The 12,557-nt window shown below is 36.7% G+C and overlaps 1 protein-coding gene across 3 annotated transcripts in view; it reads left to right on the top strand.

Annotated features, from left to right (window-relative positions):
* Gkap1 (G kinase anchoring protein 1) overlaps positions 1-12,557 on the top strand; it is a 62,407-nt gene that overhangs the window by 28,400 nt on the left and 21,450 nt on the right. The gene's annotated exons all lie outside the window — the stretch shown is intronic.

The raw sequence follows: 12,557 nt of genomic DNA, 5'->3' as shown, positions 1-12,557 counted from the left end.
GCTTTTTTTTTTTTTTTTTTTTTTTTTGTACCAGAGATTGAACTCAGGACCTTGTACTTGTAAGGCAGGCGCAGTGCCACTGAGCTATATCCTCAGCCCTACATTGGCCATTATTTGATTGGTTCTTTTATTTTGGGGAATCTAAGTGTTTTGAGTTCTTTATAAGTTCTAGATATTACTCATCTGTCTGAAGAATAGCTGACAAAAATTTTTTTTCCATTCTGTAAGTTGTCTCTTTACTGTGTTGTTTCCCTTGCTCTGCAGAAGACTTTTGATTGTGATCCCATTTGTTGATTCTTGGTGTTATCGCTTGTGGGATGGGATTCTTTTACATCTGCAAGAGTTTTATCTTTTTAATCTCCCAGCATAGTGTGTTTCTGTTTTAATATTTTAGATATTTGGTCCATTTTGATTTTAGTTTAGTATATGGTGAAAGATATGGGTCTAGATTCAATCTTCTGCATGTGGACAGCCAGTTTTTCCAGCACCCTCTATTAAAGAGGCTGTCTTTCCTCTAGGGAAAGTTTTTGGCCTCTCTATGAAAGAGGTAGCTGAATATACTTGGAGTTGTTATTGCATCTTCTGTTTCATTGATCCACATGTCTACTTTGTTTTTTGCCAATACCATGCTTTTGTTTTATTACTATAGATTTGTAGTATAATTTCAGTCTGGAATTGTGATTCCTCTTGCCTTGATCTTGTTGCCCAAGATTGCTTTTGCTATTCTAGATCTCTTTGGGTTCCATAGGAATTTCAGTATTGTTTTTTCTGATTCTGTGAGGAATGCTATTGGTGTTTTGGTTGGAATTGCATTAAATCTGTATAACAGTTTTAGAAGTAAGGCCATTTTGAATATATTGGTTCTGCCTATTCAGGAACAGTGGATAGCTTTCCCTTTTCTGATATCCTCTTTGATCTCCTTTTTCAGAGTACAGTAGTTTTCTTTGTAGAGATCTTTCACTTTCTTGGTTAGGTTAATTCCTAGTAGCTATTATTGTAAAAGGTATCATTTCCCTAATTTCTTTTTTGATCTCATTATTGGTATGTGGGAACACTATTTCTATGTATTTGCTTTATAATCTGCTACAATACCAAATTTGGCTATTCTAGGAGTCTTTGGTGGAATTTTTGGGGTCTTCTCTGTAGAGGATCTAGTCATCCACAAATAATGATAATTTGACTTCTTCTTTTCCTGTCCTATTATGGCTTATATCTGGTTTTCTTTCCAAAGCCTCATGTACTCATAGTGAGGCTTGTCAGAGCTGGCTGGATCTAGGTATGTGATACTGAGATTAAGGGTATGTGGCACTGAATCAGTCCACTGACTGGTTTAGCATAGTTCTGGGTGTAGATTTGGAAAGGTTCACCCTGAGTGTGGATGGTACCACCAAAAAGACCTGGATGAGGTAAAAGGAAAAGGGAGTCTTGCTTCACTGCTGCTGTCTCCTGCCTGCCCTGTTTCTTCTCTTCTATGCCCCTTGCCCTGTCCCCCTGCCTTGGAGCCAGCTGACTATAGACTAAAACTACAGCAAACTAGGAACTGAAATAAACCTTTCCTCTTAACTTGTGGGTGTCCAGTATTTTGTCCCAGCAACAAAAAGTAACTAAGACAGATTTTGGTACCAAAGAAGTGTGGTTGTTGCTATGACACTACCCGATCACATGGTTCAGAAGCCTTTGAAATAGGCTTGTGGGAGGTGTTTGAAAAGGTTTGGAGATGCTGGCTGAAGAAGCAGCCCAAGAATGCTGTGAGCCAAGTTTCATGGGAAATTCTTTCAAAGCTCAGAAGACCAGAATGTTGACTACAGTGCTGCTGGAAAAGACCAGGCTCAAGAGGTTTCAGTTGAGAAAAAGGACTTCATTGGCAGTTGGACTCCAGATCGTGTGTGTATTATACTCTGGCTAAAAATTTGTCTGCATTTTATTCCTGTCCAGAGATTTTGCTTGAGACTGAGATTAAGTATGGTAGACTAATTAATCTGGTAGAAAAAATTTCAAGGCACTCTAATGTTAAGGCAATAATGTGTATACTCTTGGGGGCTTTTAGCCAGATCTGTGTTGAGGATCAAGAACATACAGCTCAGCAGAATGATTTAAAAGTTTTGAATTTGGCCAGAAAGGAATCTCCAGAAAAGTTGCAGACTGCAACATGGAACAGAGAAGAACTTGGTTGCTAAAATAATTGGCATTAAAAAGCCAGGTACTTTGGAACTGGACAGTAAATAGAATAGAGAGCCTAAAGTCATCACAAGAACCAGCACAACTCCACCTTTTGCAGCCTCAAAATTGCAAAGGTGAAACACTTTGTTTTGAGAAAAAAGCCCCAGAGCACCATATTTCAGAATGGCAGCATCCTAGAGAATTTGTTCCTTTGAATTAGGTTCAGTGCTCAATAGTCCAGGTAGTTGATCCCTACAGCCAAGAGAGAAAGAAATGTGGCTACTGCTCCAGCTGGCAGCCGACCTTGGCATCATCCACATGGTGCTAGTTTTAGGTACACACAGAATGCAAAAGAGTTGTGAGGTCAGGAAGGCTTCCACCCAGATTTCAGAAGACCTGGGAGGCCAAGCAATGTTCCCCTGAGAGAGCAGTGTATGAAGCTGTGAGTGTGAAGCCAGGGGTGCAGTGGAGAACCCAGCAGGTTAGAGAAGTTAGGAACATGGATTGCCCTAGGAAAGCTGCAAGGAGTGAGCAAAGCAGCCCCGAGAGAGAAGCTATGGGAGCTACAACCACCAGCAGTGCTATAGGGTGGGAGCCACCTAGGCCGTTTGGAGTTTACATCTTGCTACAAATTGCTGGATGCTGGATGTGGACTTTCCTTGCTGGATTTTGGACTTGCTTTAGTCCCATTTCTTTCTACCCCACATTTAGAATTGGAATGTGTATCTTGTGTTATTGCATATTGGAAGAGTTTAACTTTCTTTTCATTTTTACAGGGACTTGCAACTAAGAGTTTGCCCTAAATCTCAGAGGAGACTGAACTTGGACTTTTCAGCAATGCTGAAACTGTTAGGACTTTGGCATCTCTTAAAGATACACTAAATGCTTTTGCATTGGATATGCATGAGTCTTTGGCAGTCCAGGGACCACACATTATGGCTTATATGTAGTTGTACCCCCAAAGCCTTATTCACTAGTAGGTGATGGGCTTTTTGGAGCTGGCTGGATCTGGGAATGTGTGTTGCTGGGATTAAGGGTGTGTGGTACTGAATTAGTCCACTGATTGGTTTACTATAGCTCTGGTTGTCTTTACTGGAAAGGCCCACCCTGGATGTGGGTGCTGCAACCCAAGGGGCTTGTAGATTAGGTAGCATAGAAATGTAAGGGAGGTTTTCTTCACTGCTGCTGCCTTCTACCTGCTCTGACATGGACTGTTTCTCCTCCAACAAACCCCTCTGCCCTGCTGCCCTGCCTCATTGCTTTGGAGCCAGCTGACTATGGACTGACTATGTGAGCTGAAATAACCCTTTTTTACCTTAACTTTTGAGTGTCAGATATTTTGTCCCAGCAAAAAGAAGTAACTCAGGCATGTACCTATCCCTTTTATATCATTCTCTTGCCTGATTGCTCTTGCTAATGTTTCAAGAATTATGTTGAATTGTAGTGGTGATAGTGGATTTCCTTGTCTTATTCCTTATTTTAAAAGGAAAGCTTTTAGCTTCTCTCCATTTAATATTGGCTTTTGGTTTTCCATAAATGGCTTTTATTGGGTTGAGATAAGAACTTTCTATACCTGTTTTATTCAGTGTTTTCTTTTAATCATGAATGGATGTTGGATTTTGTCAAAGGCTTTTTCCTACATCTATAGAGATGACAGGTGATTTTTCTCCTTTCTTCTGTTTATGTGCTGTATTACATTTATTGATTTGCGTATGTTGAACCATCCTTGCATCCCTGGGATGAAGCCTACTTGGCCATGATGTATGATCTTTTTGTTGCATTTTATTAGCCAGTATCTTTTACATCTGTGTTCATTGTAGAGATTGACTTGTAGTTACCTGTTTTGATTATGTCCTTTTCTGGTTTTGGAATTAGAATAATGGTAGCTTCCAGGAATGACTTTGGGAGTATTCCTTTCCTTTTGATTTCATTAAAGAATTTGAAGAATATTGGCATTAAATTTTCCCTAAAGTTCTTGTAGAATTCAGCAGGGAATCCATGGGGACCTGGGCTTTTCTTACTTGGTAGTTTTAAAATTATTTCTTCAAGGGGCTGGTATGTAAGTCGGTGGTACAAGCACAAGGTCCTGAGTTTGATCCCCACTACAAAATAATAATAATAATAAAAGAATATTCTTTAATATCATTGCCTGATATTGAATTATTGAGTGTTGTTGTCTCTTCATGGGTCAGCTTTGTTAGTTGATATCTGTTTAGAAATCTATAATTTTTTTCTGAATTTTCCAATTTATTAAAGTGTACGTCCTTAAAGTAGTTACTAATGATCTGGTTTTCAGCAGTGTGTTGTAATTTCACTTTTTCATTTCCAGTTGTACTGTTATTTCATTCCTTTTTTTTTTTTCTTTGTAAGATTGGCTAGGGGTTTGTCTATTTTGTGTATTTTTCCAAAGAACCATCTCTTTGATTCATTGTATTATTTTCAATAATTTCTGCTCTGTTTTTTTATAATTTCTTTCTTCCTACTAGCTTTGACTTTGGATTGTTGTTGTTTTTCTAGAACCTTGAGGTGCATCATTAGGTTATTTATTTGGGCCTGTATTCTTTTTCTGATATAAGCATTCACGGCTATAAACTTCCTCTTAGGACTGCTTTCATTGTGTCCTATAGGTTTTGGTATGTTGTACTGGATTATCTTGGGATTCTGGGAACTATCTAATTTGTTCCTTGGATTCTTTTGTGTCTCATTGGTAATTCCAGAGTGTATTATTTAATTTAAACATGTTTACATAATTTCTGCGGTTTTTTTGACCATTGATTTGTAATTTCATTGTACTGTGATATCGGATAATATCCATGGGGTAATTTCAGTTCTTTTGCATTTATTTAAACATGCTTTAGAGGTCTGTTTTAGAGAAAGTCCCATGTGCTGGCGCGAAGAATGTGTATTCTGTTGTTGAGTGGAACACTTTGTAGTTATCTATTAAATCTATTTGTTTAAAGGTTTGTTTCAACTTTGATTTTTTTTTTTTGTCTAGTTGATCTATTTGTGACAGTGGAGTATTGAGGTTATCCATTATAATTGTGTTGGTATTTTTTATGTTCATTAATGTTTGTTTTGTGGAGTTGAGCATGGCAGTATTTGGAGAATATATGTTTATTATCGTTCTCTTTCTGTTGAATTGTTTTTTTAGCCAATATGTCATGTCCTTCTTTACCTCTTCTGATCAGTTTTGGCTTGAATCCACTTTGTCTAAATTAGAGTAGCTACTCCTGCTTGTTTTGGGGTACCCATTGCGTGGAATATTGTTTTCTATCTTTTGCTTTTAAATCTTTGTATTTCTTTTTTTATTAAACTTTTTTTACTGCATATTGTTGGATTTTGTTTTCTTTTGTACCCTTTTTAATACTTTGTGGAAAATAAAATATCATTTTGAATGCCATCCTTTGTCATATAGTCATTATAGTATAGTGAGTACTTCTTTTAAGTTTCCCCTTGTATTTTACCTATATTTTCAGTTCTAAAATTATAAAGTTTGCTTTTTAATTTTTGAGTTTTGGGATTTTTTTTTTATAAGAGTCTCGTGTAGTTCAGGCTGACCTTGAACTCATAGCAGTCCTCTTGCCTTAGCCTTCTGCATGCTAGGGTTACGGAAATGTGCCGCCACACACATCATAAAGTTTTTCTTGTATATTGTGGAATTGATTTTATTTTGTAATCAAAGATAGAAATACAATTTTATTTTCTTAATACAGCTAATATGACAGTTCTCCCTGGCTTTTATGAAGTTCATTATTAACACAGCATAGAATTGGCACAGGAATAAACTGACCAGTGGGTCCAAAATAGCTCAGAATGGTCCATATATACATGGATCTTTGATGAATGATGCTATATTATTTATGCGGCTTCTTTAGAAGTTCATAGCTCTTTGTTGGCCTTTGCTCTTCCATATTAGTGACTTGCACTGGAATTGCTGAGCATTACAGATTAACTTGGTAAAAAAGTTTCTTTCATTATAATATTTTTATTTTTCTGAGAACTCCACTTCTTACAGGATAATTTTCCAGTTTTACAATTTTAACATCCCTTAATATACTGTGATACACAATCCTAAAATGGACCACCTGTTATTTCTCTCCTTTTTTTTTTTTTTTAACCACTGGAGTACTTTTAAGTAATTCCAAGAGGAAATCTAAGTAATGGTATTCTTTAAATCAGATATTAAAGATGATCTTAAATATAGGGTAAGTCTACTTTCTTCTCTCCCCTAGAGTAAGCTCTGATAGACTTGTCTTAAACTGAACTTGAAATAATTATTTACAAGCTCTCTACTATGTAATTAGTACTATGTTACACATGGGCTACTCTCATAGAACTCATAATCATTGAGAAAAACAACAACTGTCATTCATGAAATAGAACAAAAGCAGTAATTATGCATTCTTCTGAGCCTGGCTTCATGGCACATAACTGTAATCCCAGCTACTCAGGAAGCTGGGGCAGAAGGATTGCAAGTTCAAGGCTAGCTAGGCAACTTATCAAGAACTATCTCAATAAAATTATAACAGTGATAAGGTGTGGCAGAGCACTTGTCTAGCATGTACAAGGTTCTGGATGCACTCCCTAATACTGGCAAAACAAAACAAAAACGCTTCTGTACATCAGATAATTCTACTTTATAAATGGCATACATGCCAGGGATTTAGCTCAGTGGTTCCGCTGCCTGCCTTGCAAGCGCAAGGACCAGAGTTTGATCCCTGGTACAAAAAACAAAACAAAAAGAAGTGGCATACATAATTGATAGTGGCATTTTTTTTCTTGCCAAACAAGGATATAGCCTCAGAGTTCTTTTTAATGCAGAGCCCCATAAAAAGCACAATGCTTGCACTGGCAGAGGAAATTAGACCTACTTTGTTGCCTGTATTATAAACATTATAAAAATACACAGGAAGGGGGATATGGTGGTGCATGTCTGATCAGGCCTTAAAATCTAACTTCTGTGTTACAGAAGGTACAGATTTAGAATTACAAGTTCTTGTAAAAGAAGCAATCAGGCAAATATAGAATATAGGTACTTTGTGGTACAAGTGGCCTGGTCTCTTCAAGAATAAAGCATTACTGAGAAGAGGAGATAGGATGTGAGAAGAGGGAGTGACCTAGATTAAAGGAGATTAAAGAGATGTCCAAATGGAGTGTGCAGAACCTAATTGATAATAAAAGAGATTTTGTTACCATTGAAGATATTTTAAATATGAACTATGTGTAGGATGATATTAAGGGATATAATTTTTGGTATGTATGCTAATATGATTAAATTAGAAAATTTATACCTATATGGAAAAGAATTTGAGATGAAATGTCATGATGTCTGTACTGTAAAATAAGGAAAAAATGGGGATGGATAAATATAGAAAAACCTTAATAATTAGTAAGTCTAGGTATAGAGAATATGAATGCATAACTTTATAATAAATTAAAAAAAGGAAAATTTATATTATTTAGTGGTGTATCTATAAAAAATGAAAGTGATAAACTCTAAATTTGGAATTCTGGTTAGTTGGAGTTTTTAAGAGGATTGGTAAAGTCATGGGTTTTTTTTTTAAAGCAGCTTTATTGAGTTATGTATCTTACATATCATAAAATTCATCATTGCTTGGTGTATATTCATTCTTTTGTTAGTTTGTTTTTATACTGGGGTATTTTTGTGGTACTGGGGATCAAACCCATGGTCTCACACTAGGCAAGCACTCTACTGCTGAGCTACACCTCTACCTCTATTTATAATATGAAGAATTGTACAGCCATTCCTACAGTCTTATTCTAAAACATTTTCATAATCCCCCAAAGTTCCCTCATAGCTACTTGTCCTGAATCCCTACTCCCACCTTCAACACCTGGTAACAAGTGTTCTATTCTCTAATCTTTACAGATTGGCCTTTTCTGGTAACTTGTTATAAATGAATTCATACAATATGTAGTCTCTTGTGTTGACTTCTTTCATTTGTGATAGTGTGTATGAGGTTTGTCCGTGTTGTAGCATGTATCAGTAGTTCATGCAACTTTATTACTAAATAGTGTCCCTTTGTACAAATGTTTATTCTCTGGTAATGGGAGTGCTGTTCGTGAGCATTTGGTGTGTCTTTGTGTGGCTGTACGTTCTAATTTCTCTCAGGTTGATACTAGGAGTGAAGTTGCTTTCTTGTATGGTAAACTCAACTCTTTAAGAGTCTGTTAAGTTGTGTTCAAAGTGGCTGTACCATTTATCATTCCTATCAGCAACTCCATTTATCTTTCCTACCAGTTCCTATATATCCTTGCCAATGTCTTTATTTTTAATATATCCATTCTAGTGAGGGTGCAGTATGCCTCATTGTAATTGTAATTTGCATTTTCTTGTTGACCATCTTTTCATGTGCCAATCAGACGTTTTACAGCTTTGGTAACTACCTTGTTCCCATTTTAGGTCTATTGTCTTCTTACTTGTAAGAAGTTGGAAATAATTTCCAATTATTTTCTTCCAGGTTATGCTTTGCCTTTACATTTTCTTAATGCCTTTGGGGGGGCCACCAGGGATTGAACTTGGGCCGTTGTGCTTGAGAGGCAGGCGGCAGTTTTAATGCCTTTTAAAAAGCACCAAAGTTTAAAGTTTTGATTGTTTAATTTATCAGTTTTTAATGAATTGCATTTTCCATATTCATTTAGTAACTCCTTGCCTTACCCAAGTGTATAATTATTCTAGAGGCATTATGTTTTTAGTTTTGTTTTGTTTAATTTTTTTGTTTTGTTTTGTTTTTTGGTACTGGGGATTGAACTTGTGTCCCTCTGTTTGTGAGGCAGGTGGCAGCACCACTGAGCCTAAATCCTTGGCCCTCCTAGTTTTGTTTAATTATTGTTGTTGTTTCAGTACTGAGTTGAACCCAGGCCTTCAGACTGAGCTATTCCCCAGCCTTTTTAATTTTTTTTTTTTTTTTTCATTTTGAGGCATGGACTCCATAAGTCACTGAGTTGCCTGGGCTGGGCTCAGATTTGGAGTCTTCCTGCCTCAGCTTCCCACTGTACTGAGATTGCAGTTGTGTACCTCCATACCTAGCTAGTTTTATTTCTTCATGTAAAGTCTATGATCCATTTTTTGAATTATTTTTTGTATATGGTATGCCATTCCAGAACCATTTATAGAAAATGCTTTTATTTTCTCAATGAAATATCTCAAACCTTTTCTTCCCCCTCTTTATGTCTTTCTTTCTTTTCTTTTTCTTTCCTTTTTTTTTGGCACTGGAGATCAAACTCAGGACCTTGTGCTTGCAAGACAGGCAGTGGTACCATTGAGCTAAATCCCCAGCCCTCAAACCTTTTTTAAAAAATACATTGACCATAAATATGAAAGTCTATGTGGTAGATTCTCAATTCTATTCCATTGGTCTATGTCCATATATCACATATGTTGTATTGTCCTACCTACTGTACACACTGTACAGTCTGAATTTGAATAAATTGAAATTGAATGAGCTAAACTTTCTAAAGAATCTCTGTTGTTAAATTTACCACATTTTTTCCCCAAGGTGTGGGGTGAGTTACGGCTAAGTTATTTTTCACTTCACACCATAGCTTATCAAGGAACAGTTTGAATATTTTCATCTGTAGGCTAAAAAGATACTTTGTGTTTCATTCACAAATAAAAACCTAGGCAAGCTGGGCATGGTGGCACACGCCTGTAATCCCGGCACTAGGGAGTCTGAGGCAGGAGGATCACTGTGAGTTCGGATCACCCTGGGCTGCATAGTGAGTTCCAGGTCAGTCTCAACTACATAGTGAGATCCTGTCTCAAAAAACAAAACAAAAAAAGAACTGTTACTGATTCAAATTCAAGGACAGCTTGGGCAACCTAGGGATACTCTGTCTCAAAATAAAAAGGGCTACTTGTGATAGAACATCCCTAGATTTAATCCTTAGTATGGGACTTGAAACCAGGGCCTTGGCACTAAACTACATTTCCAGCTCCTACCCTCCCAACTTTTTAAAAAATTGAGACAGTTTTATTAAGTTGCCCAGGCTAGACTTGAACTTGTGATCCCCACTTCAGATTCCCAGAGTGCTGGGATTATTGGCATGTACCACCATGCCCAGTGGAATTGCAATGACATGAAATTTAGAGGCTGATTAGTTGCCAACAACATGCTAGTCCTCTCATAGAAGTTCACCAGTCTTTTAAGAATTTCATATTCAGTGCTTTAAAATGAAATATTACCAGAATATTATACTGAGAGTATTTTGTGAGTCAGTAGACTTACAGATAATGCCATTTACCAGAGACTGATAGGCATTCCTGATGAGGAAATAATACTTGCTTTGTCAGCTTTTCATGGTATTTATGAGATTCAGATAATGCTGATGTGATTCCAGTAATGTTTAAGTGCTTTACAAAATATGAAGTACCATACAAACATTTTTAATGCCATTTGAATAGTAAATACTGACATACAAGTAAAATTTTCTTTCAAACACTTTACCTTCAAAGGTAATATGAAAGGAAAAGGATAAATAGTCATGGAGCTATGGTAACAGTTTTTCAAAAATACAGTTGAAATGGCAGACATGGTAGTGTATACTTTTTATCCCAGCACTCAGGAGGCTGAGGCAGGAAGATTGTTGCAAGTTTGAGGCCAGCCTGACCTACATAGTGAGTTCAAGACCAGCCTGAACTACAAAGTGAGACTTTGCCTCAAAAAAAAAAAATTGAAATGGGTAAAATTTTGAGTATTATAGCCTAAGAATTTGGGAAACAGGTGCAACCAATGAAAATGAGAGGAACATTTTCTATAGTCTCTGTGTTCATAATAGGAAGTTGGAGAAATTCTGGTTTTATTGGAGAATATAGAAAATGTCTAGTCTTATATGATTAGTGATAAATCTTACTTCTTTAAAATATTCTGTTGTGTATAGAATTGGTGTAAAATTACTTTTAAGTGGAATGTAGGGCCAGGGATGTAGCTCAGTGGCACCACAAGGTTCTGAGTTTCTTAGTATTCACCCCGCCAAAAAATGGAATGCAAAAGATTGAGCAATACAAAGCTTTAGTAATCAAGACATTGTGGTCCTGGCAGAAGAATGACATAGGGTTTGATAGAATTAAAAGTTTCAAAACAAACCCTGATATTTATGTTCAGTTGATTTTTAGATGAGAGTGCCAAGACAATTCTATGGAGAAAAATTTTTTGCAACAAATGATGCTGAATATCTGCATGCAAAGAATCAAGTTGAACTCTTCCACACCATGCATAAATACTATTAATTCTAAGTAGATCCCAGGACTAATAGAGCTAAAGCCAAGCGTGGTGTCATGTTTTTGTAGTCCCAACTACTCAAGAGACTGAGGTAGGAGGATTGCTTGGGCCAGGGAATTAGAGACCAGTCACGGCAACCTTGTCTCAGTGGAGCTGGGGGGCAGCTTAGCATATATTGGGTCCTGGGTCTCCAGGGTGTGTGTGTGTGTGTGTATTAGGTTGAGATGTATATTAACTAAAAGAAAGAACTAATGCTGTGAAACTCAGAAGAAAATGTAGAAGTGAATTTTTGTGACCCTGAATTAGACAATGGTTTCTTGGATAAGTTGGACTAAATCCAAATTACAAACTTTTATGATGTACAAAGGACACTATGAAATTTTTCAAAACAGCTCACAGAATAGGAGAAAATATTTGCAGGTCATACATGGTTACTTACAGCACATAAAGAACTCATATAACTCAAAAGTAAAAATACATGTAACCCAATTAAAAAATGAGCAAAGCCTGGCATGGTGTTGCGTGCTGTAATCTCAGCCACTCAGGAAGGTGAGGCAGGAAGGTCACATATTCAAGACCAGCCTGGGCAACTTTGTGAAACCCTTTCTCAAAAGAAAATAAAAAAGGGCTCGGTATATAGCTTCATTTTGAAATAGTTGCCTAGTATGTGTGAGGCCCCAGGCTTATTCCCCGTTACCTTAAAGAAGAATTTATGTAGACATTTCTCTAAAAAAGATACACAAATAAAACACATAAAAGGACGCTTAACTCTATTGGCTTTCAGGGAAATGACACTCAAAGCCACAATGAGATAATTTCATACCCAAGAAGTTGGCTATAATAAAAACATAATAATAGCTAATGTCAGTGAGAATATGGAGAAATTGGAACGCTCTTGTACTGCTGATAGGGTTGTAAATTGTAGGAAGCTTTGGAAAGCTGTTTGGCAATATCTCAAAAGAATTAAACAGCTACCATATGACCCAGCTATTGTACTCTTAAATTTATACCCATCAGAATTGAAAATATGTCCACACAAAATCTTATGCATCACTATGCATAGCAGTACTATTCATAATAACCAAAAAGTAGAAACCTAAATGTCCATGTGATGACCAGTGCTAACACATGACCCGTGATGGAGAATGTGGTAAT

The sequence above is a fragment of the Fukomys damarensis genome, unplaced genomic scaffold (assembly GCF_012274545.1).
Source record: "Fukomys damarensis isolate Sample0158 unplaced genomic scaffold, DMR_v1.0_HiC HiC_scaffold_4, whole genome shotgun sequence".
NCBI lineage: Eukaryota > Metazoa > Chordata > Mammalia > Rodentia > Bathyergidae > Fukomys > Fukomys damarensis.
This window is presented reverse-complemented; position numbering and strand designations above follow the sequence as displayed.